Raw genomic sequence first — 23,653 nt, 5'->3', positions numbered from 1 at the left:
GACAAGTATAGAAGTGAAAATCTAGAGCCAAATTACTCAGGAGTTTGAATGCTATATGAAATTTTAAAAAGCTTTACCTTAAGGAATGAAAAGTGTAATAATTTTTAAATTTTAGAACAATTATTCTGACAGTAGAATATATAAAGAGTAGCCAACTAAGACATAGAGATGAAAAGGCAATTTTAAGAGGGTCAGTTTGGTAATTTAGAAAAGAGATCATGGTGGCTTAACTTTTGGAAGTGGCAGTGAGTATGAAAAAATGCAGATGGATTTGATAGATAAGCCTGAATTATCAGGCTTAGTCATTATGTGATATATGGGCTAAGAAATTTCATCTATAAAACTTGTGCAGTGTGATGTAAAAAAAATCACACACAACAGATATTGAGACACAGATTGTCAATTAATGTATTATTCAGGGCTATACCTTGGGTATGTAACAACAAGAGTATAGAAGTTTTTAACCCTCTCCAGCTCTATGTAAAATTATTTTCAGTAATATTCGTGTTATCAGGAATAATAACTGGAATTTCATAATTTATTCTTTAGTTTTCAAACAACATAAAGAGAAAATAAGTTTCAAATACAAAATCCAATTTCAGTAAAATATTTCATATATGACCTAAAATTTACAACTTACTAGACAAAAAAAAATTACTCATTGATAGCCACACTGTCTCACAGTTTCCAATTTTGAAAGCAAATAAAATCTCCAAATAGACTTACAGAATAAAAGAACTGAAATAACTAAAGGTTTGTTTCATTACAATGACTATAGTATCATGGCTAGTTTTGAATCTACTGTTTAATGGGAGAAATAAGGAATATTATAGGGATTTAAAATACAAAGCAAGCTCCAGGAATTCCCAATCTTTATAAACTTACTTTCAATAGAAACATGTGTTTCAGGGATCCTTCCATATAACTGAGAATTCCCAAAAGTAATTCCATTTAGAATACAGTGTAAAATGTCAATGTTTATTAATGAATAAATGATGAATTATGTTCATCTGATTTATGTATCTGTATATATGCATATATGTATATAATCTTAAGCATATATCAACAGTATATGCATAGAGCATATGTATAACAATGTATATGTATATGTATGTGTATGTGTATGTGTATATGTATATGTAGGTGTATATGTATATGTATGGTATGGTTTGGCTCTGTGTCTCTACCCAAATTTCATATCGAATCGTAATCCCCCAGTGTTGAGGGAGGAACCTGGTAGGAGGTGATTGCATCATGGGAGCAGTTTCCCCCATGCTGTTCATGTGATAGTGAGTTCTCATGAGATAATGGTTTTATAAGTGTTTGGCAAGTTTCTCCATCAGTTGCTCACTCTCTCACCTGCCGCCATGTAAGAAGTGCCTTCTTCCCCTTCTGCCATGATTATAAGCTGCCTGAGGCCTCCCCAGCCATGTGGAACTGTGAGTCTATTAAATCTCCTTTGTTTATAAATTACCCAGTCTTGTGTAGTATCTTTACAGCAGTGTGAAAACAAACTACTATCACATATATACATATATAATATGTGATATTTTTATATATCACCTGCTCTGGAATGAAGATATATGTATTTATTTTATACTTAGAACTATAAAATACTCCATTGTTTGAGGGTTAGTAAATAATTCTGGTAATATTTTATACAACTCTACAGGTTGTATAAAAGGAGTTAATAACCGCCTGTATTTTTTTACCTGCTTTCTAGTAACAGCCTATACTGAAACTGCCTATGGAATCAGTAAGTCACAATTTTCTATATTTGCTGAAATCATTTGACAAAGTAAGTTAAAAGAGACAGGAGAAAGCTTTACAATAAATAACAAAGGAATTTAGAACATTTTAACATCTCAGAAGATGAAAAGTTGGTATTTTTTACTTACTGTTTTACAGTTAGAAGCTCTCGGTATAATGTCCTAGAAACTGTCTTTTTAAAAATGAGAAATTTGCAATTGAAATACAGCAAGTTAGTAGACTATTATGCTCATTTCTATGCTTTCAAGTAAGAAAGATTTGAGATTGTGTTGTATTTAATATGAAAAATTAGATCACTTTTCTTCCCCATCTCCTTTTTATATCACTTGAAGATTTATTTCAGTCAAATAATTTATCAGTAATTGTTATCTAAAATATTATATTACTTAATCACACTCTCCATTAATGGAATTGAGAATAAAACTAAAAAGTTCAAAATATTACATCATTTTGAAAATTTCAGGCAAGAGACAGTGCACACAAAAAGCAAATTAAAAACAAATGTGATAGAAAAATAATAAAAACATAATCAAAATTTTCAAATTATATTTTTATTAAAATCCTTTACTTATCACAAATATTGTAGCCTCCATACTGTCTCCTCGGTTATAGGTAACTAGGTAAGCTATGCTAGACAATGAAGCAAAGTTCCTACAAGTCAGATGGTACATCAGATTCAGATTTTAATTATATAAATTCTGAGTAGTGTGATTTGAGAAAATTAAATCTCTGTATGTGTCAGTCTACTATTGTGAAAGAAAGAAGAAATGGTATATATCTAGTCTATAGAATAGTTTGATTTATCAAATTCAATGAAGTAATCCACTTCTAGCCAGCACTTTATCTAGCTTATTCTGGCTTCAGCTCTCTGATGGCTTTAACTGTTTCTCTCTTGCTCTGGCATAAGGTCACAGTTGCCTACAACGTACACCTGATATTTAACCACCATGTATGAGTCCTTTAAACTGCTAAAACCTATAGAAATATTGTCTACATTACAGTCTCTGGAATTAAATCATTTGAATTATGTTGTGCCATTCCAGATATTTAACAGACAGTGCTTTAGTTTCTAAATGCTACACTTGAGACAAATGTATGTTTTGCAAAACATAAACTAATAAACCATTTTCATTGCCTACATTTTATTAAAAATCAATACTTTATTTTCATAAATGCATTTAGAATATATACAGCATAAGTCCACTGAATACTGATTTATGTACTTAATATTCTGTCTTTTATTAATAATATATTTCCCCTTAAGATATTTGACTTATGTGTAACCAACAAAAAATGAAAGTGAAAGCCTCATATGTTTATGATTAAAAACCTAATATTCTCACTATAAAATATGTATGGAAAAGTCAAAGAAAATAGCATCTTATGATTTTGTGTTTATAACAAGAAATACCAATATTTACTCTGTGAAAAAAATGGTGCCTTAAGCAGTTAGTCACATAAAATACAATATGAAGGCGCTGCAACATATATTTATAAAGATAATAAGAATATGAAAGATGTCATTATCCATATAAAAATGTAGAAAGTTCCGATTTCCAACCAAGATTAGTTTTGAAATATTTTATATATATTTTACATTTTTTGAATGGTTCAACATTTTATAATATGTACTACATACAAAAGTATTAATAACAGTTGCTTTCCAAGTGTATTGTCTAAAGATCTATAATTATTGCTTACACAATTTAAGAACTAATTACAAGAATACATAATGAATAATAAGCCAGAACTAACAAGTTGTGATTACACATAAGTGATAATCTTTTAGTCTGTCAAGTAAATGAATGGGTAATGAAGATAGAGAAAACTAAAATAAATAAGTCAAACTGTAATATCATTTAAATATGAGTAAATATCATAATTTTATCATCTTTTGACATTAAAAACTTATATTTTTTGCCTATAACTACATATAACTGATTCATTACCTGTTTATCTTATTCTAGTGCCACATTTGTAACATTGTAGTTAAGGCTGTGTCAGCATTTCCATTATAATTTTATATTTGCATCTATTTGTAATACTGCAATTAAAATTTTTTCAGAACCAAAGTTGGACTGCAACATGTTTTTCATAGAGGACATTAAAAACAAGTTTTTAAAAGCTTACACTCATTTGAAAGATATATCTTATCCTGAGAATAGAATGTGTTGTAAGTGATGCCAGTTGCTAGTTTTGATATTCTTCATATTTATTTTTTGTTTTTTAGTAAATATTTCTTTTGACTGAGAAAATAATAGGTATTACTAAAATATGCATTTTATTTTTCATTAAAAACAAACAAGTATTATATATTAGGTTTATAAATTTAACTTTAAAATAACACAATATAGATACACTACTTTGTCTTTTGATCTGTGATATTATAGGTTAATCTTCAAGTTTTATGAAAAAATTGACAAGCAGAAAAATATTTATAAAATTACTTAATATTTTTGAACATGCAAAAAAGTTAACTTTACACTTTCTCAGTTCATGAATAACTATAGAGAAAATAAAACATAGCCAAAATACTCTTTATACTTACATGTGCAATTCAATCATCTGTATTTTAGCTGGACAAAAAAAATCGAGAGTAATAAATTAACAAGTATCAATATTTAAAAATTATTTCATTTTTTGATGCTCATATTCAAAGTAAGACTACTACCAGAATATAATTAAAATAAAAAATAATACTATTTAAATATTAAAACATAAAAAAATTGCAGAATATTATAATTCAATATTTGTCTTATGTACAAAATCTGTAGTAAAGTTTACAAGCACGTCACAAGAATTATATCAAATTATAATTCACAATATTTATGTTAATTAAATCATCAATATTTTTGACAAGTATCAACATCTGAAGTTATTTTATAAAGGAAGACAAGTTATTATATTTTTAGTTATGAAATTTGGAATTTTTGCAATGCAATCTTTTTTTACATTTATTTTTTGTTTTAGGTACAAAAGTTACATGTACATATTTATTACTAATTGCATGACACTGAGTATTGCATGACACTGAGGTTTGTAATATGGATCCCCTTACCCCGGTAGTGGTTGTAGTATCAGATAGGTATTTTTTTAAGCCACACACCCTCCCTCCACCCTCTGGTAGTCCACAGTATCTACTGTTCCCTTATTTGTGGCCATGTGTACTCAATGCTTAGCTCCCAATTATAAGTGAGAATATGCAGTATTTGGTTTTTTGTTTCTGCACTAATTTGGTTAGGTTGACGGCCTCTAGCTCCACTGATGTTGCTGCAAAGGACGTGATTTCATCCTTTTATAGATGATTCTATGGTGTATATGTACCACATTTTTTTATCCAATTAACCATTGATGGGAACCTGGGTTGGTTCCAAGTCTTTGCTATTGGGAATAGTGCAATAATAAACATATGCACACATGTGTCTTTTTGATAGAATGATTTCTTTTTGGAGGATGTATAAACCCAGTAATGGGATTATTGGGTCAAATGGTAACTGCTTTACGTTCCTTGAGAGATCACAGAACTGCTTTCTACAGTGTTGGACCAATTTACATTCCCACCAACAGTACACAAGCATTTCCTTTTCTCCATAGTCTTGTCAGCATCTGTTGTTTTTGACTTTTTAATAATAGCCATTCTGAATGTTAGATGGTGTCTCATTGTAGTTTTGATTTGCATTTCTCTGATGATTAGTGATGCTTGGCATTTTTTCCTGTTTGTTGGTCAATTGTATGTCTTTTCTCAAGAAGTGTCTGTTCATGTTCTTTGCCATTATTTTTTTAAATTTTACTTTAAGTTCTGGGATACATGTGCAGAATGTGCAGGTTTGTTACATAGGTATACATGTGGCATGGTGATTTGCTGCACCTATCAATGCCAATTTTTTAATGGGGTCATTTGTTCTTTGCTTGTTGACTTGCTTAAGTTCCTAATAGATTCTGGATATTAGTTTCTTTTGCTAGGCAGAAGTTCCTTATTTTAATAAGATCTCACTTGTCAATTTTTGTTTTTGTTTCAAATTCATTTGAGGACATAGCCAAAATTCTTTGCTGAGACTGAAGTCAAGAAAAGTATTTCCTAGGTTGTCTTTCAGGATTTTTCTAGTTTGAAATCTTAAATCTTTAATCTTTACACTTTAATCTTTTGAGTTAATCTTCGTATATGGTGAAAAGTAGGGGCCCAGGTTTTATGTTCTGCATATGACTAGCCGATTATCCCAGCACTATTTATTGAATAGGGCTTCCTTTCCTCATTGCCTGTTTTTCTTGGTCTTGTCAAAGATCAGATATTTCTGAGTTTTCCATAATGTTCCATTGGTCTATATGTCTGTTTTTGATGCAGTACCACCTGTTTTGGTTATTATGGTTTTATATAGTTTGAAATCAGGTAGAGTGATGCCTCCAGCTTCATTCTTTTTATTTAGGATTGTTTTGGCCCTTCAGGCTCCTTTTTAGTTCCACATAAATTTTAGATAAGTTTTTTTCTAATTCTGTAAAGAATCATGTTGTTGGTTTGATAGAAATGGCATGGAATCTGAAAATTGCTTTAGGTTGCATGGCCATTTTAACAATATTGATTGTTCCAATCCATGAGCATCAAATGTTTTTCCATTTATTTGTGTTGTCTGTGATTTCCTTCAATGATGTTTTGCAGTTTTTCTTGTAGAGATGTTTTTCATCTCCTTGGTTAGCTGTACTCCTAGGTATTTTCAATTCTTTTTTTTCATTTTGGCTATTATGAGTGGGGTTGTGTTCTTGATTTCACTCTCAGCCTGGATGTTATAGGTGTATAGAAATGCTACTGCTTTTTGTATATTGATTTTGTGTCCTGAAACTTTCTTTTTTTATTTTTATTTTTTTCAGACAAGGCCTGGCTCTATCGCTCAGGCCAGACTGCAGAGGTGCTATCTCAACTCACTGCAACCTCCGCCTCACGGCCTCAAGCCATTCTCCCAACTCAGCCTCCCAAGTAGATGGGACCACAGGATTGTACCACCACACTCGGAAAATTTTTGTGTTTTTGGTAGAGATGGTGTTTCGCCATGTTGCCCAGGTTGGTCTCCAACTCCTGAGCTCAAGCAATCTGCCCGCCACCACTTCTCAAAGTGCTGGGATCACAGGCATGAGCCACCACACTCAGCAAGGGTCCTGAAAGTTTACTGAAGTTGTCTATAAATTTTAGGAGCCTTTTAGCAGAGTCTTTAGGATGTTCTTGGTATAGAAGCATATAGTCAATGAAGAGATATACTTGAGTTTTCTATGTTGATGCCTTTTATTACTTGTTCTTGCCTGATTGGCTGGGCCAGGACTTCCAGTATTTTGTTGAATAGAAGTGGTTAGAGTAGACATCTTTATCTTGTTCTATTTCTCAAGGGAAACTTCTTAAGCTTTTGCTCTTTCATTGTGTTGTTCACTGTGGGTTTGTCCAAGCTGGCTCTTATGGTTTTGAGGTATTTTTTTTTTGATGCCTAGTCCTTTGAAGTTTTTTATCATTAAGAGATGTTGGAACTTATCGAATGCTTTCTCTGTGTCTATAGAGATAATCATATAGTTTTTGCTTTTTCTTTTGTTTATGTGGTGAATCACATATATGGATTTAAATATGTTGAACAAGCCTTGCATCGGAGGAACAAAGACTATTTGATTATGGTGTATTAGCTTTTTGATATGCCGCTGGATTCAATATGTTAGTATTTTATTTAGGATTTTTGTGTCATGAATGATATTGTTCTAAAGTTTATTTTCTTCGTTCTGTGTCTGCCAGATATGGTAAAAGACTGAGGCTAGCTTCATAGAATGAGTTAAGAGGGAGCCTCTCCTCGATTTATTGGAATAATATTAGTAGGATGGTTATCAGCTCTTTGTAAATCTGGTAGAATTCATCTCATCTGTGAATCCATCTGATTCTTTATTAATGATTCAATTTCAGCAGTTCATGTTTGTCTGTTCAGTTTCAATCTCTTCCTGATTCAATCCTGGCATACTGTGTGCTTCCAGGACTTTATTCATTTTCACTAAATTTTCTAATTTGTTCACGTAGTTTTTCATAGTGGTCTTTGAGAATCTTTCAAATTTTTGTAGGATCACTGTTAATATCACCTTTGTCATTTGTGATTGTGATTATTTGGATTTCCTTCTTTTTCTTTGTTAATCTAGCTAGCAGCCAATCAATCTTATTTTTCAAAAGCCAACTCTTCATTTCATTGATCTTTTGTATAAACTTTTACATTTCAATTTCATTTAATTATTCTCAAATTTTAGTTATTTCCTTTCTTCTTCCAGCTTTGGGGTTGGTTTGTTCCTTTTTTTTCTTTAGTTCTTTAGGTGGAAAGTAAGATTGTTAATGTCAGACTTTCCAACTTCTTGATGAAGACATTATAGGGCTATAAACTTTCCTTTTAATACTGCTTTTTCTGCACCATAGAGATTTTGGTAAGTTGTGTCCCTATTTCTATTCATTTTTTTAAAATTTCTGCCTTAATTTCAATATTTACCCAGAAGTTATTCAGGAGTAATTTGTTCAATTTCCATGTGTTTCTGTAGTTTTGAGTGGTCTTCTTGGTATTTTATTGCACTGTGGTCTGAGAGTGCTTGGTACGATTTTTTGAAAATATCGAGATGGTTTTATTACTGAGCATGTGGTCACTATTAGAAGAATGTTCCATCCTGCACATGAGAATAATGCATATTCTTTGGTGGTAGGGTAAAATATTTGGTAAATTTTTATTAGGTCCAATTGGTCAATGAGGTTAAATCTACCTCATTGATTTGTCTAATGCTGTTAGTGTGGTGTTGGGGTGACCCACTATTATTGTGTGGTCAAGGAAATCTTTTCATAGGCCAAAAGAACATGTTTTATAAATCTGGGTGCGCCAATGTTGAATGAGTATATATTTAGGATAGTTAACTCTTCTTCTTGGATTGCACCCTTTATGATTATGAAATGACCTCTATTGTCTTTAATTTGTATTGGTTTAAAGTCTGTCCTATCTGATATAAGTATATAGACTCCTGCTCTTTTTGTTTCTGCTTGCATGGTAGATTTTACTCCACCCTTTTACTTTGAGGGTCTTGTATTGTTACATATGAGATGGGTCTCTTGATGACAATATATAGTAGAGTCTTGTCTCTTTATTCAGCCTTCCATTCTGTGTCTTCAAGTGGGCCATTTTGCCGATTTACATTAAAGGTTAGTACTGATATGTGTGATATTGATCCGATCATGGTGTTATTAGCTGGCTGTTATATAAATTTGTTTAGTTGCTTTATAGTGTCTGTGGGCTCTGTGCTTAAGTGTGCTTTTGTGGTAATAGGTGTCATTCCTCTGAATCCCTGTTTAGTATTCCTTTAAGGACTTCTGCCATGGCTGGTCTAGTTTAAACATATTCCTTCAGCATTTGCTTGTCAAAGGATTTTATTTTTCCTCCACCTATGTAGCTTAGTTTGGCAGGATATAAAACTCTTGGTTAAAATTTCTTTTCTTTAAGGATACAGAAAATAGGCCCCCCAATGTCTTCTGGCTTGTAAGGTTTCTGCTGAGACATGTGCTCCTAATGAGTTTTCCTCTGTAGGTAACCTGCCCCTTCTTTCTAGCTGCTTTCAAGATTTTTTTTGGCCAGACGCAGTGGCTCACACCTGTAATCCCAGCACTTTAGGAGGCCGAGGCAGGCAGATCACGAGGTCAGGAGATCAAGACCATCCTGGCTAACACGGTGAAACCCCATCTCTACTAAAAATACAAAAAATTAGCCGGGCGTGGTGGTGGGTGCCTGTATTCCCAGCTACTCGGGAGGCTGAGGCAGGAGAATGGCGTGAACCCAGGAGGTGGAGCTTGCATTGAGCCAAGATTGCACCACTGCACTCCAGCCTGGGTGACAGAGTGAGACTCTGTCTCAAAAATAAAATAAAATAAAATAAAAAAGATTTTTTTAAGTTGTGCATTGACCTTGGTGCATCTGGTAACTGTATGCCTTGGGATAGTTGTCTTATATAGTATCAGGCTGTATTTCATTTGCAAATGCACCTCTCTGGTTCAATTAGGAAATTTTTCATGTATTATATCCTGAAACTTTTTTTCCAAGTGGTTTATTTACACTTACTATTCCTTCTTAGGAAGGCCTTTGAGTCATAGATTTGATCTTTTTACATCTTTGAGGTCTGAAATTCTTTCCTCAGCTTGGTCTATTCTCATGTTAATACTTCCAATTATATTATGAAATCCTTGTACTGAATTTCTAAGCTCAAGATGCTGAGTTTGAGTCTCTCCTGACACCATGTAAGACGTGTCTTACTTCTCCTTTGCCTTCTGCCATGAGGACTCCGCAGCCATGCAGAGCTGTAAGTCAATTAAACCTCTTTTTTCATAAATTACCCAGTCTCAGGTAATATCTTTATAGCAGTGTGAAAACAGAATGATACACATACCTATACACCAACACATCAGGAGTTGCAGCAGAGAAAGAGTTTAATAATTTTGTGGAAGCCAAAAGAGGGGATTAGAGGAACACTTAAATCTATCTACACAAGGTGTACTGACCTAGGGTTTTTCAGGGAATGATGGCAAGCATAGGGCTGGAGAGTTGAGGTTACTGATTGGGCAGATCCAGGGTATGAAATCATAAGGATGTGGAAATTGCCTTCAACTCTTCAACCAAATAGTTTAGTTTCTACATCCCTATGATTGGTTGTTTCACCAGAATGCAGACTCTAAAAATTATCTTAAATGAAAAACATAATATTTCTCAACATTAAAGATATGTATAGAAACAATTACAGGAAGTTTGTACCTTGAGCTATGTGATTTAGAAGCAGTAAAGAAATATAAGGAATTGGGCTAAAAGACAAGCTGATTAATGGTTAATGTTGAGCTGTAAATCTGTCCTAAGCTTACGCTTTTTTTAAAAACACCTGGCAACTAATTTTATTAATTTTATTAGTACAATTTTAGAAGGTCACTCTTGAATATTCAGTTGAGTCTTCAACATGCTTGTAAAGAAACTATTTGAATCAAGAAAAGAGCCAAAGTGGGAATAAAATTACAGGTCCTGGAGCTTAGATGAGGGCCTGGAAAATGTTTGTTAGCAAAAGCCAGATGAGAAAATCTCATAGTCTATGGTAAGTCAGTTAGAATAACAAGATTCTTGCCTCAATTGTGGAAAAAATTAACCTGCTATAAATCACACTCTGTTCCCACCAAAAAAGAAAAGCTTAAAATAACTGAACACATCAACTGTGTCTAAGTAATCTAATTATGTCCCAGAACAGAGTTTTACAGAATATTTTAAAGGCAAAAGGATCCTGTACTTTACAAGGTCTGATATTCAATAAACTCACAATGTCTGATATTTAATGAAAAATTTTCAGACATACAAGGAAGCAGGGAAATACAACACATAATGAGGAGAAAAGTCAATCAATCAAAATGGAATCCAAAATGACTGGTTATATATTTAAGGGAGAGGAGGCCGGGCGCGGTGGCTCACGTCTGTAATCCCAGCACTTTGGGAGGCCAAGGCGGGTGAATCACAAGGTCAGGAGATCGAGACCATCCTGGCTAACACGGTGAAACCCCGTCTCTACTAAAAAACACAAAAAATTTGCCGGGCATGGTGGCGGGCGCCTGTAGTCCCAGCTACTTGGAAGGCTGAGGCAGGAGAATGGTGTGAACTCGGGAGGCGGAGCTTGCAGTGAGCCTAGATCATGCCACTGCACTCCAGCCTGGGCGACAGAGCGAGACTCCGTCTCTCAAAAAAAAAAAAAAAAAAAGAGAGAGAGAGAGGAGGAAATTAAAATAGCCATTACGACTCTATTCTAAAAGTTTAACTAGAATGAGGGGCAGGAAAGTTGTTTTAAAGCTGTATAGTAAATATTTTAAGTTTGTTGGCCATAGTTTTCTTGAAATTATAATGTGAAAGCAGCCATAAATAATATGTTAATGAATAGGTAAGGCTATATTTAAGTATAAATGTATTCACGAAAATAGTATTATTTTGGTCTTGGGTGCTGGCTGTAATTTACTGACTCTTGAGCTAAAAGAAAAAATGAGCATTTCAGAAGAAATTGCAGAAGGTAAAGATCAGTAAATATATCAATAGAAACAATCCATACATAGAAACTGGCCAAATATAAAGACTAATACATATAGTAGCAGAAAATATGCAAAATAAAACACAGAAAAAATAATTAAATATTTTTATAAAGCATCCATGAATTTGCAGAAAACGTCAGGTAACCAAATATATGTGTAATTACAGTCCTCAAAGGAGATAAATGCAAGAGAATACCAAAAACATTTTTTTCTTTGAATATTTTACTCCACTCTCTTCTTGCTTGCATGGTTTCTGAAGAGATTTCTCATGTAATAATAATTTTTATTTCTCTGTAAAGCAGAATTTTATGTATGTTTGCTTGTTTTCTCCCCGCTGGCATCTGTCAAGATTTTTTGCTTGTCTTTGAAATGTTTTTATTCACTTATTTTTTAAGGTTGAATACGATATGCCTAAATGTAGATTTGTGTGTGTGTGTGTGTGTTTATTCTGTTTTGCATTCTCTGAGTTTTCTGAATTTGTGCCTTGGTTTCTATTATTAATTTTGAAAATTTCGAAGTCACTATTGTTCAAATGTTTCTTCTGTTATCTTCTTTCTCCTCCTTCTGGTATTCCCATTACATATATTTACATATTTTCTAATTGCCACATTGTTCTCAGATATTCTGTTTCATCTTGTTCATGTTCTTGGATATTCTGTTTCATCTTTTTCCTGTTTTGTTTTTGTTTTTGTTTTTGTTTTCTCTGAGTTTCAGTGTTGGAAAATTTGTGTTGACATTTCTTTAAGCTCACTGACTCTTCACTTCACATTATCTAGCACATTGAGGAGCCCATTAAAGGCCTTCTTCATTTCTATTACTCTGCTTTTGCTTTCCTGCATGCCTTTTGACTCCTTTTTAGAGATTCCATCTTTATGTTTAAATTACCCATATGTTCTTGTTGTCCACTTTATTCATCAGCTCTAAACATATTAATCATATGTATTTTATGTTTGAGGTCTAATAACTTCAATATTTCTGACATATTCAAATCTGATTCTGATATTATTTCTGTATCTTCAAAGTGTGTATTTTGTCTTTTAGCATGTTCTGCCATTTTTTGAAAGCTGAATTTGAAATTTGAAAGACTGGGTAAAGTAATTAAAGTAAATCAGCCTTAATGTGAATTTTTACATTTATCTGGCTAGGAGTTAGGCTGTTTACTGATTGTTATAGCTGCAAGCATCAGAAGCTAAAATGTCCTCTAATGTCTTATTTTGTCCCCTCTTGTTGTCTTTGGATTTCCCTAAAGACTTCTTAAATAAAATCTGAGATGTGTTATTTTAGTCATAATCCTGTTTTTTTTTTTTTTTTTTTTTTTTTTTTTTTTTGAGACAGAGTCTCGTTCTGTCACCAGGCTGGAGTGCAGTGGCACAATCTTAGCTCACTGCAACCTCTGCCTCCTGCGTCAGGTTCAAGCAATCCTCCTGAGTAGCTGGGAATACAGGTGTGCACCACCACACCCAGCTAATTTTTGTATTTTTAGTAGAGATGGGGTTTCACCACGTTGGCCAGGATAGTCTCGATCTCTTGACATCATGATCCACCCACCTCGGCCTCCCAAAGTGCTGGGATTACAGGCATGAGCCACCACACCCAGTGCATAATCCCAATTATTATACAGGTACCCTAATGATGTTGGGGTAAGGTTAAGGGATGGGGAAGCATTTCATAATTCTATCATTAGTCCTCAGTCTTCCAGGGAGCCTGTGTCCCTAGACTATGACCTTCACAAGTGTTCCTCAGTTTTGTACTCCATGCCTCCTTAAGTGAGACAAAAAGGAGAGGGTTGTAGTTGGGGTTTTTCCTTCCCCCAAGTCACATACTGATAAAGCCCAAGCCAATTTGCACTCATAAAATAGTTCCCTTTGAGGGCTGGCCATCTTAAGGAGAATAAAATATAACACTAAGGGCATATTCCAAGATGGCTACCTTTTCTCTCTGGTAATTGGAAGCAGGAGAGGATTTTTTCCTGATCTTCACTGTGGGAACACGTAGGGCTTCTGCAGGTAGAACTCACAACTACAAGGGAATTCTCCAATACTGCAGAGTCTGGGAATTTTCAATACTCAAACTTGTCTACACTGAGTGTGTAGTCTGGATGCTTGTCTTCTCTAAATCTTATGTTGAAATGTAATCCTCAGTGTTGGAGGTGGGGCCTGATGGGAGGTGATTGAATCATGGGGGTGGATTTCTCATGAATGGTTTAGTACCATCCCCTTGTTGATAAGTGAATTCTCACTCTGAGTTTATGTGAGACCTGACTGTTTAAATGTGTATGGCACCTCCCCACTTCTTGCTCCCACTCTCACCATGTGACAGACTGACTCCCCTTGCCTTCTGCCATGATTGGACTTTCTGAGTTCTTCACCAGAAGTAGATGCTGGCACCGCACTTCTTGTACTGTCTGCAGAACCATAAGCCAACCTCTTTTCTTTACAAATTACCCAATCTCAGGTATTTCTTTATAGCAAAACAAAAACAGCCTAACACACTGACCCTCAGCAATACTTTAAGTTTTCCTACTCTGTTATAATTCCAATGAAGGTTTCTTTTTCCAAGCTCCAGTGAGCCGTGATTCTCCCTATCTGCCTGTTTGTGTCTCCATTTTTGGAGGCAGCTGTTTTCCCTGTGAGCTCCATACTCATGACTCTAAGAAGAGTCAACGTTTTCAATTCAGTTAGCTTTTCTCTTCTAGTGAAGACTGGAGTGAATTTCTATCTCAGTCAATTTGTATCACTATTAAAAAAAATCATAGACTAGGTAGCTTAAGAACAGCAAACACTTATTTCTCTCAGTTCTAGAGGCTAAAAAAATTCAAGATCAAAGTGTCAACAGATCTAGGGTCTGGTGAAGACCTGCTTCCTTGCTTGTACACAGCAGCCTTCTGCCTATTATCTTTAAGTAACCAAGGCAGAGTTCATCTCTCATCTGTCTGTTATAAAAGCACTAACTCCATTCAGGAGAGCTCCACTCACATGTCTTAATTATTTTCCAAAGGCCCCACTTTCAAATGCCATCACATCGGAGATTAGGCTGATATATATGAATTTGAAGGGTGACAAAACCATTCATTCTATAACAACTCCCAAGATCCTTACATGCCAGTATGGACAAACATATATATAAAAAAAAGCAATAGTCAAATATTTGCAAATTTGATGAAAAATACAAACAAATATCCAAGACACTTAACAAAACTCATGCAAAATACACAGGAAGAAAATTGCATCAAAATACTTTGTATTAATTTGTGAGAACTGTCATAACAAAATACCACAGACTGGGTGGCTTTAAAAAAATTTGTCTTCTCAGAGTTCTGAACACTAGAAACCCAACAATGAAGTTTCAGCAGGATTGGTTCCTTTTCTGAGGGCTGTGATGAGACTCTGATCCAGACTTGCAGATGGGCATTTTCTCCCTGTGTCTTCACATTGTCTTTTCCCTGTACGTGGGGTCTTGGTCTCAGTTTTCTCTTCTTATAGGAACACTAGTCATATTGGATTACACCCATCCTGATGACCTCATTTGAATTTAATTACCTGCTTAAAGATATTGTCTCCAAATAAGGTCACCTTCTAGGGTACTGAGAGTTAGACGTCAACATTTAAGCTTGTGATGGAGGAAAATTTATTCCTTAACACACCTAATCTTTTTTTTTTTTTTGAAAAAAGAAATAAAGAAAATAATTTAAAATTAGCTAGAGATAAAAAAAGGCATATTGTATTATAAAAAGGAAAGGCAAAAATAACAGATTTGTCACATAGTCTAACATGAGAAATATGAAGAGGCCCAAAAACCTGGCAAGCTTTCTCTTCAGGACACTTATTGTTTTCTTGGGCTACATTAGAGGCAGGAGAGCTATAATACAGACTTTAAAGAGCCAAAAAATCCCATCTCGCTCAATATTTAGGAGTTAAATGACTACTATACAAAAGAGGCCTTCTTCAATCTTTCAATCACTCTCTCTATTAAGATATTTGAAAGGCTTGAAATCTATGCAGCCAAAGGGGCAGTATGGAAAGAGGGCAAAAATGTATACTCAAAACCCAGGCAGGGCAAAACAGAATCCTCATAATCTTCAATATCTCAATCTAAAGTCCATATTATTTCAGCACCACATTCTGCAGACTCTCAAGGACAGAGAAGACATATGAAGCATATTTCTTCTCAATGCCATACAAGAGGCTAAATATTTTTTGGGTTTTATTATTTTGATTCTCAGCTTTGATAAGAAAATATAGTATTTTTTTTAAAGTTTTCAATACACATAAGTCTTCCAAAGGCCAAAAGAAGAATTAAGTTGCCTTCTGTGTACCTGGAACAGTCATCCAGATCTTCTGGCTTCACTTGTATAGCAGCTTTCTGTTAGAAGAATTTGTGCCCAAACTTCTTGATTGGAATAATGAGTCTAAGACTCTAGGGAGCTAAATGCAGAACAGATTTATTTCTCAAAACAGGATACAAATCTCTTAATAAGCACAGAAAACTAGAAACTGTGTTTCTGTTTTTGAACACTTACAATTTTGATTAGGAAGATTTTAATACCTACATCTTTGCAAACACTGAGATACCATAAAATAACAACTCTCTTAAAATTAGTCATAAATTTGATGAAAAGAAAGTCATAGTGAATATTTATTAAAGGGAGTAGTAGATAATTATATTGAAGGAAGTAGAAAATATGAAATCTATAAAATTTGTATTAGACCTCTGAAAAAATTTTAAATAAAACATAAAAATACTTGTCAATATTGACCAGAAAAGCTGCCTATATACTGAGTAATGGAACTGCTGGATGCCCAATTAGAATAAAAACAGAAAAAAATTATTTGGTAATATTGAGAAAAATAGAAAATTATGTGAAAGACTTGGAAGATGGATCTGATCTATAATGCAAATTATAGGAATTCTCAAAGAAAAAACATGATGAAAATAACTATCTGCAAACAATAGAATATCTGAGATGAAGAATGGCTTGATTTGCAGATTTTATAGCTTTCTAGAATCCTATAGTAAGTTATTAAACACCCACACATCAGTATCTTAGTAAAAATTATAAATTTAAGCATTAAGAAATAGTTTAAGAATGTAAAATATTCTAGACAAAAGAAAAATGATAGATTTAGAAGAAAGAAAATCCTGTTGAAATTGGATTTCTTCTTTTCATCAATGTGAACAAATAAATTATGATATAATAGGTTAGGGGAGTAGAATTCTGAAAGCAATAGCCAATCTTGAAATAATTTCTCTGTCAAGTCAAAAAAAAATGAAGGCATGTAAAAATACCAACAGTACTCCCCTCCTGTATTTGAAAGAACTATATATTCTAACGTATTCTAAACAAAAGATTGAGATAAAGGAAAATTGTAAAAAAAAAGTGGAAATACACTGCACATTTTTATTGTTTCAAATAATTTAAATATGATTAGATATGTGTAATAAGTCTCAAATATTTTCTAACACCAAATATTTAAATCAATTACACAAAACATATTGGTGGAAGGAGGAGAGAGTGGCCGGGAGGTGAATAGGTTGGAGAGTAAGAAAGTAAAATACATTAAACTGCCTTGTTGAGGAAGCATCAAACTGGAAAGGAAGATTTGTTTTTGAAATGTTCCTATCATAGTTGAAAAGCATATGCTGTATTATATTATAAAGTATATTTGGAAAATACGTTTTACCAAAAATGTTAATAAGGGTATGTAGTAACACAAAAGGTCAGATTGTCGAATCTGATTCCCAGAGACCCTGGTTCAAAATTGGAATTCATTTCAAATTGGATTCGACATGCAAGGTTCATTCAAACCAATTCATGTGGAGCCATCGCTTATAAAGGGTACCATTTGAGTATGGAGCATATTTATTTTATATTCCATTGCTTATAAAGCTTACATTATTTTCATTCATTTTCCATCCAACCATCATAAACCCCTATACATTTATGAATCGAAGTTTTGTTTTGCTTTGTTGCGTTTACAATAAGTGGCCTAGAGAGAACAGGTATATCGTGCTCACAATTCATAGGCAAGATATACGCATGAGTATTTTTCTAGTAAGCATTCTAAGTATTTTTAGAAAAGGTCTGGTTATTAATATGTTTAAAAAGGATTTGACTGAGTCACTTTTTACTCCTCAGCTGTCCCTGTTCAAAAGAAAGATTACAAGCCCATTCCAGTTCTTTTCTTGCCATCGTAAAATTTTAAACTAACAATGGGAACAAAAGGAATACATTGAAACTTAAAAAGAAAAAGGAAATAAATACATAACGGTAAATCAATTAAATAAATATTTATGTTATTGCATTAATCATTAATGAAATTAATTATGAAAATATTAACAAATAGCTATGTATAGGTCAAGCAGAAAATGTTAGTAATCAAGATTATGCAAATAAAAAATTAACAAACTAAATGAATACATATTTATACAAAATTTAAAAAGTGCATTGTTGTGTTTCCTGTATTAGTCCGTTCTCACACTGCTACACTGCTATAAAGAACTGCCAAAGACTGGGTAATTTGCAAAGAAAAGAGGTTTAATTAACTGACAGTTCCACATGGCTGGGGAAGCCTCAGGAAACTGACAATCATAGCAGAAGGGGAAGCAGGCACTTCTTACATGGCGGCAGGTGTGAGAGAGAGAGAGAGAGTGCAAAAAGGAGGAAGAATCCCTTATAAAACCATCAGATCTCGTGAGAAGTCACTCACTAGCATGATAACAGCATGGGGGAATTCGCCCCCATGATCCAGTCACCTCTCACCAGGTCCCTCCCCCAACATGTGGGGATTACAATTCAGATTAAAATTTGAGATGATTTGGTTGGGGACACAGCCAAACCATATCATGTACATAAAAACCTTTAATTAATTTGACAATACAGACACAAAGAAGTTTCAATAAACTTTAAAGAATAATATCAGTAAAACACATGCTATTTTTGAAAACAATATTTTAACCAAATTAGAAATTATATATGTATATATATATAATACACGTTTATTATTTTTACTTTTTAAATGAAGCTCAGTATTATTTAGGCATAGAAAGGGAATCACACTAAAAATTTTTATAAATTTAAAACTGAGGCCAGGCATGGTGGCTCACACCTGTATCCCAGCACTTTGGGAGACCGAGGAGGGTGGATCACGAGGTCAAGAGTTTGAGACCAGTCTGACCAACATGGTGAAACCCCGTCTCTACCAAGAATACAAAAATTAGCTGGGTGTGGTGGCGCACAACCGTAATCCCAGCTACTTGGAAGGCTGAGACAAGAGAATGGCTTGAACCCAGGAGGCGGACGTTGCAGTGAACTGAGATCGCGCCACTGCACTACAGTCTTGGCGGAAGAGTGAGACTCCGTCTCAAAAAAAAAAAAATTAAAACTGAATGGTATTAATACTATGTGTCAAAGCAGGTGGAATAAAGCTAGAGTAGTAATTAGAGATATTACTGATAATTTAAATTTATTTTTATAAATTCTATATTAAAATAAAGGTATAGTATATTCTACAGAGGAAGTCAATAAAAGTACAACAAGACAAATCTGAATTAACTAGCTGAGGTGTAAAAAAGATATAAAAATTAGGACAGAAATCATGAAATTGAAAAAATACGAGAGTTTGAGAGAGAGTTAAAAAAAACAAAACCCTCTTTAAAAAATGCAAGAAACTTATTTCCAGTAATATTTTTAAATAAAAAATGTAAAAGAAAAATAATATTAGGAAGAACAAAAGGAACATCCTTTTGTTTCTTAACAATTTTTTGCTAATGAATAACTTGAGCTTTTTTTTCTTTTAGGTTGTTATTTTGCTAATAGTCATAGATTTTAGATATAATAACTAATTTATAAATATTCAAGGATAGTATATTTTATAAACATAACTGTAGGTTTATAATAACATATTTGTTCTGTGATATGTTTCTTCTCCTACCCACTAATACAAAATGAATGAAAAGAATACAAAGCATAGTACTTTTAAATCAATGTTATCATTTAAGTGTAAAAACATAAGTTGTGAGGTCAAGTTATTGTAACATTCTCTTTGTACATTTTAATGAAAATTTAAATTGGTGAAGAGTTTGCTGATGTGTTTAAGTGTCTGAGAAGATGAAGATAAGAAAGAGAAAACTGGTAAATAAAATGATACAACCCTCAATATATCCAAATGATTTGTGAATTTGTAGTATACTAAAAACCACAGTTAGCAGTTTATTTCTTTGTAATTATTTTTGTTTATTCTCTTCTGCATCACATGAAAATTTTCAATATATCTGAAAATATTACAGATTCTGTGGGCTCTCAATTGGAGGCCTTCACATAAATTTGACACTTTGACACAGTGCCATTTATCATTAAACATTGTGTCATTTTTCAGTCAGTCTTTGTGACTGTGTTCATGTCTCAACCAATTTGAATAAATTTTTCATAATGTCACTTCTAAGATTATAGTCAACATTTTAATAATTCTAAGATATGTCAGTTGTATGTATTTAGCCATTCTGTCAAAACCATTTATTTTCCTTCTTTCATCTTCAATTTTAAGTTCAGAAGCACATGTGCAGAATATGCAGGTTTGTTACATAGGTAAATATGTGTCATAGTGGTTTGTTGCACATATTATCCCATCACCTAGGTATTAAGCCCAGCATCCATTAGCTATTCTTCCTGATTCTTCCCCTCCCCCTCCCCCTACCCCATGGGGCCCAGTGTGAGTTGTTCCCCACCATGTGTCCACGTGTTCTCATCATTCCGCCCCCACTTATAAGCGATACCATGTGGTGTTTGGTTTCTATTTTATGTCTGCATAGTATTCCATGGTGTATATGTACCACATTTTCTATATCCAGTCTATCATTGATGGACATTTGAGTTGATTCTATGTCTTTGCTATTGTGACTAGTGTGGCAGTGAACATACGTGTGCATGTATCTTCAAATAGAATGATTTATATTCCTTTAGGTATATACCCAGTAAGGAGATTGCTGGGTCATATGATATATCTGCCTCTAGATCTCTGAGAAATTGCCACATTGTCTTACAAAGCGGTTGAACTAATTTACACTCCAACCAAAAGTGTGAAATTGTGCTTTTTCTCCACAACCTAGCCAGCATCTATTGTTTGACTTTTTAATAATCATCATTCTCCCTGGCATGATATTGTATCTTATCGTGGTTTTGATTTGCATTTCTCTATCAGTGATGCTGAGTTTTTTTTCATATGTTTGTTAGCCGAATGCATGTCTTCTTTTGAGAAGTGTCTGTTCATGTTCTTTGCCCACTTTTTAATGGAGTTAGTTGTTTTCTTTTTCTTGTAACTTTAAGTTTCTTGTAGACTCTGGATATTAGACCTTTGTCAGATGGATAGATTGAAAAATCCTTTAAAAAACCAAATATACTCATTGTCTGGACTACATAATAATAAATGTTTAACTTTCTTTCTCCTCTACTTTTATTTTTTATCTGATTTTCTAAATACTAAATATAGCAATATTTTGAAATCAAAGATCTTACATCGCTCCATATTGTTAAAGAAATTTAGATATCACTTTAAAATAGTGGGTGAATATGTTAATCTATTTGATGCCAAGAGAAATCATAAGTACTGTTTGATACTTATGTTATTGAGTTTACTTTCTCTTTTTATTAGCAATGGATATTAGCATGTCTTAATTATTTTACATTGATAAAAATGCACATTGGATCTTACCAAAACATTCATGAGAAGTTTCACTGTCAATAAGTATTCATAACTCTTCCTTTTCCTAATCTACATACTTTTACAGCCTTTGCAGGGCATTTATTATTAATAAACTTACTTGCTAATGTGTGGAAGAATAAATTTCCATGTGACTGACTGACTGGATTCAGGCACTCCTATTTCTTATTTAAACATACTGAGTCTTTTCAATAGTGTGGCAATAAAAAAGAAAATAGATCATTATACCAAAAAGATATATGCACTCATATGTTCATTGTGGTGCCATTCACAATACTAAGGATATGACATCAACCTAAGCGCTTATAGTGCTTATCAATGGTGGGTCAGACAAAGGTAACATGGCCCATATACACCATGCAATACTACCCAGCCATAAAAAGAATGATATATTCTTTGCCACAACATAGATGGAGCTGGAGGCCAAGTCCTAAGCAAATTAACTTAGAGACAGAAAACTAAATATTGTATGCTCTCACTTTTAAGTGGGAACTAAACATTGAGCACATATGAACATAAACATAGGAACAATAAGTACTGCAGCCTACTAGAGTAGGGAAAGACAGAGTGGGGTGCGTGTTGAAAAGCTATCTATCGAGTACTATGCTCACCACCAGGGTGCAATATACTCATGTAACAAACCTGGCCATGTACACTTTATATCTAATATAAAAGTTGAAATTTAAAAATTACTGAATCAGTTTATGAAACACAAAGACTCATATGACCCACATGTAGTGGGCTACCTCATACTCTCTTATAATCCCATTAGCTGCAATGTGAATTTTCTATATGTTTGCTTTCAATCTGTATTTGTTAATTTCACTTTGATAGTTATTTCCTCAAATACTAGAAAAATCATGTAATTAAATACTAGAGGAATTATGATTTGGAAAACAAAGGGTGTTTCTAATAAATCATAAATCATTATGGAAATATTTAGAAAAGCTTCAAAAAGTCTATCAAATCAGCATTACTTGTCATGTATTCAATAGAAAAATAAATTAAAAATATAAGAATTCAATACTGAAAACATTTTGTAGGCATACTGAATCTCTTGGTCATTTCTAAAGAAATAGAAAAAATTCAAATAGTAGAACATTCATTGTACATGTGTTTTCTGCGAGTATTTTTCCAGAGAACTATTATTTTGTGATCTATATTTAAAGGCCTTTTTTGCTTATAACAATCTTGGTGAAAAAAGTCCATTTGTATATTTTTAAATCAAAATAATAAAGTTTTATATGAACCTTTAAAACATTTTATTATCAGTTGCAATGTCATCAGACACCAACAATATTTATAAAATTGCAAGGAAATCTAGTTTGTTAGGGTCTTTCCATTATTTATTTTGTTCATTATATAATAAATTTTGTGCTTCAGTTTTATTTTAGATTCATAGGTAATATACCAGGTATCTATCTGTTTTTATCTTGTAAAAACACATGGCTTCTCATTTTAGGTTAGGAAATCTGTTGAACAAATTTTGTACCATTCTTCCTAAGCTATATTATTGCTGAATGGATTTTTAAGCAACACGAATTAAGGAACTCATTTATGCAAATTTTTCTCAGCCTATCTTCATAGATCAACCAAGCAGGCTACTCATTACAAGACCATTAGTTAAAGAGAAGCTAGTTCATATGGGTGTTATAGACCAATATGTAAAAAAAATGCAGATGATAAGCAAACAAACAAACAAGCAAAAGCATTGTAAATAGCAGGCATGAAATTAAGCACACTCCCCATTCTTCTAGCCAAGGCTCTAGTGCAAGAAATTTTCAAGGTCTGTATATACAGTCCCTAGATGAAAGTGGCTGCTATTTTATTTAGGACAAAGAAACATGACTACTTCAAAGCTTTGATTTCCAAGTATTTTGCTTACTCTTCATGGTGGAAATCAATGTGATTTGAATTTGCTCTTAAAATGTCACTTGAGCAGGCTAGATGTATGCTGTAAAGGTCTTACTGTCTGAACTCATGCCACAACTTCATGTTCTTGTCCGTCAAGTACTGGTCTCCTTACACATCTCTCTAAGCTAGATTTTTTTTTTAATTTTCCTTTAAGTTCCAGCATACA

This window comes from Gorilla gorilla, chromosome 15 (assembly GCF_029281585.2).
Source record: "Gorilla gorilla gorilla isolate KB3781 chromosome 15, NHGRI_mGorGor1-v2.1_pri, whole genome shotgun sequence".
NCBI classification, from domain to species: Eukaryota; Metazoa; Chordata; class Mammalia; order Primates; family Hominidae; genus Gorilla; species Gorilla gorilla.
Note: the sequence above shows the minus strand (reverse complement) of the source record.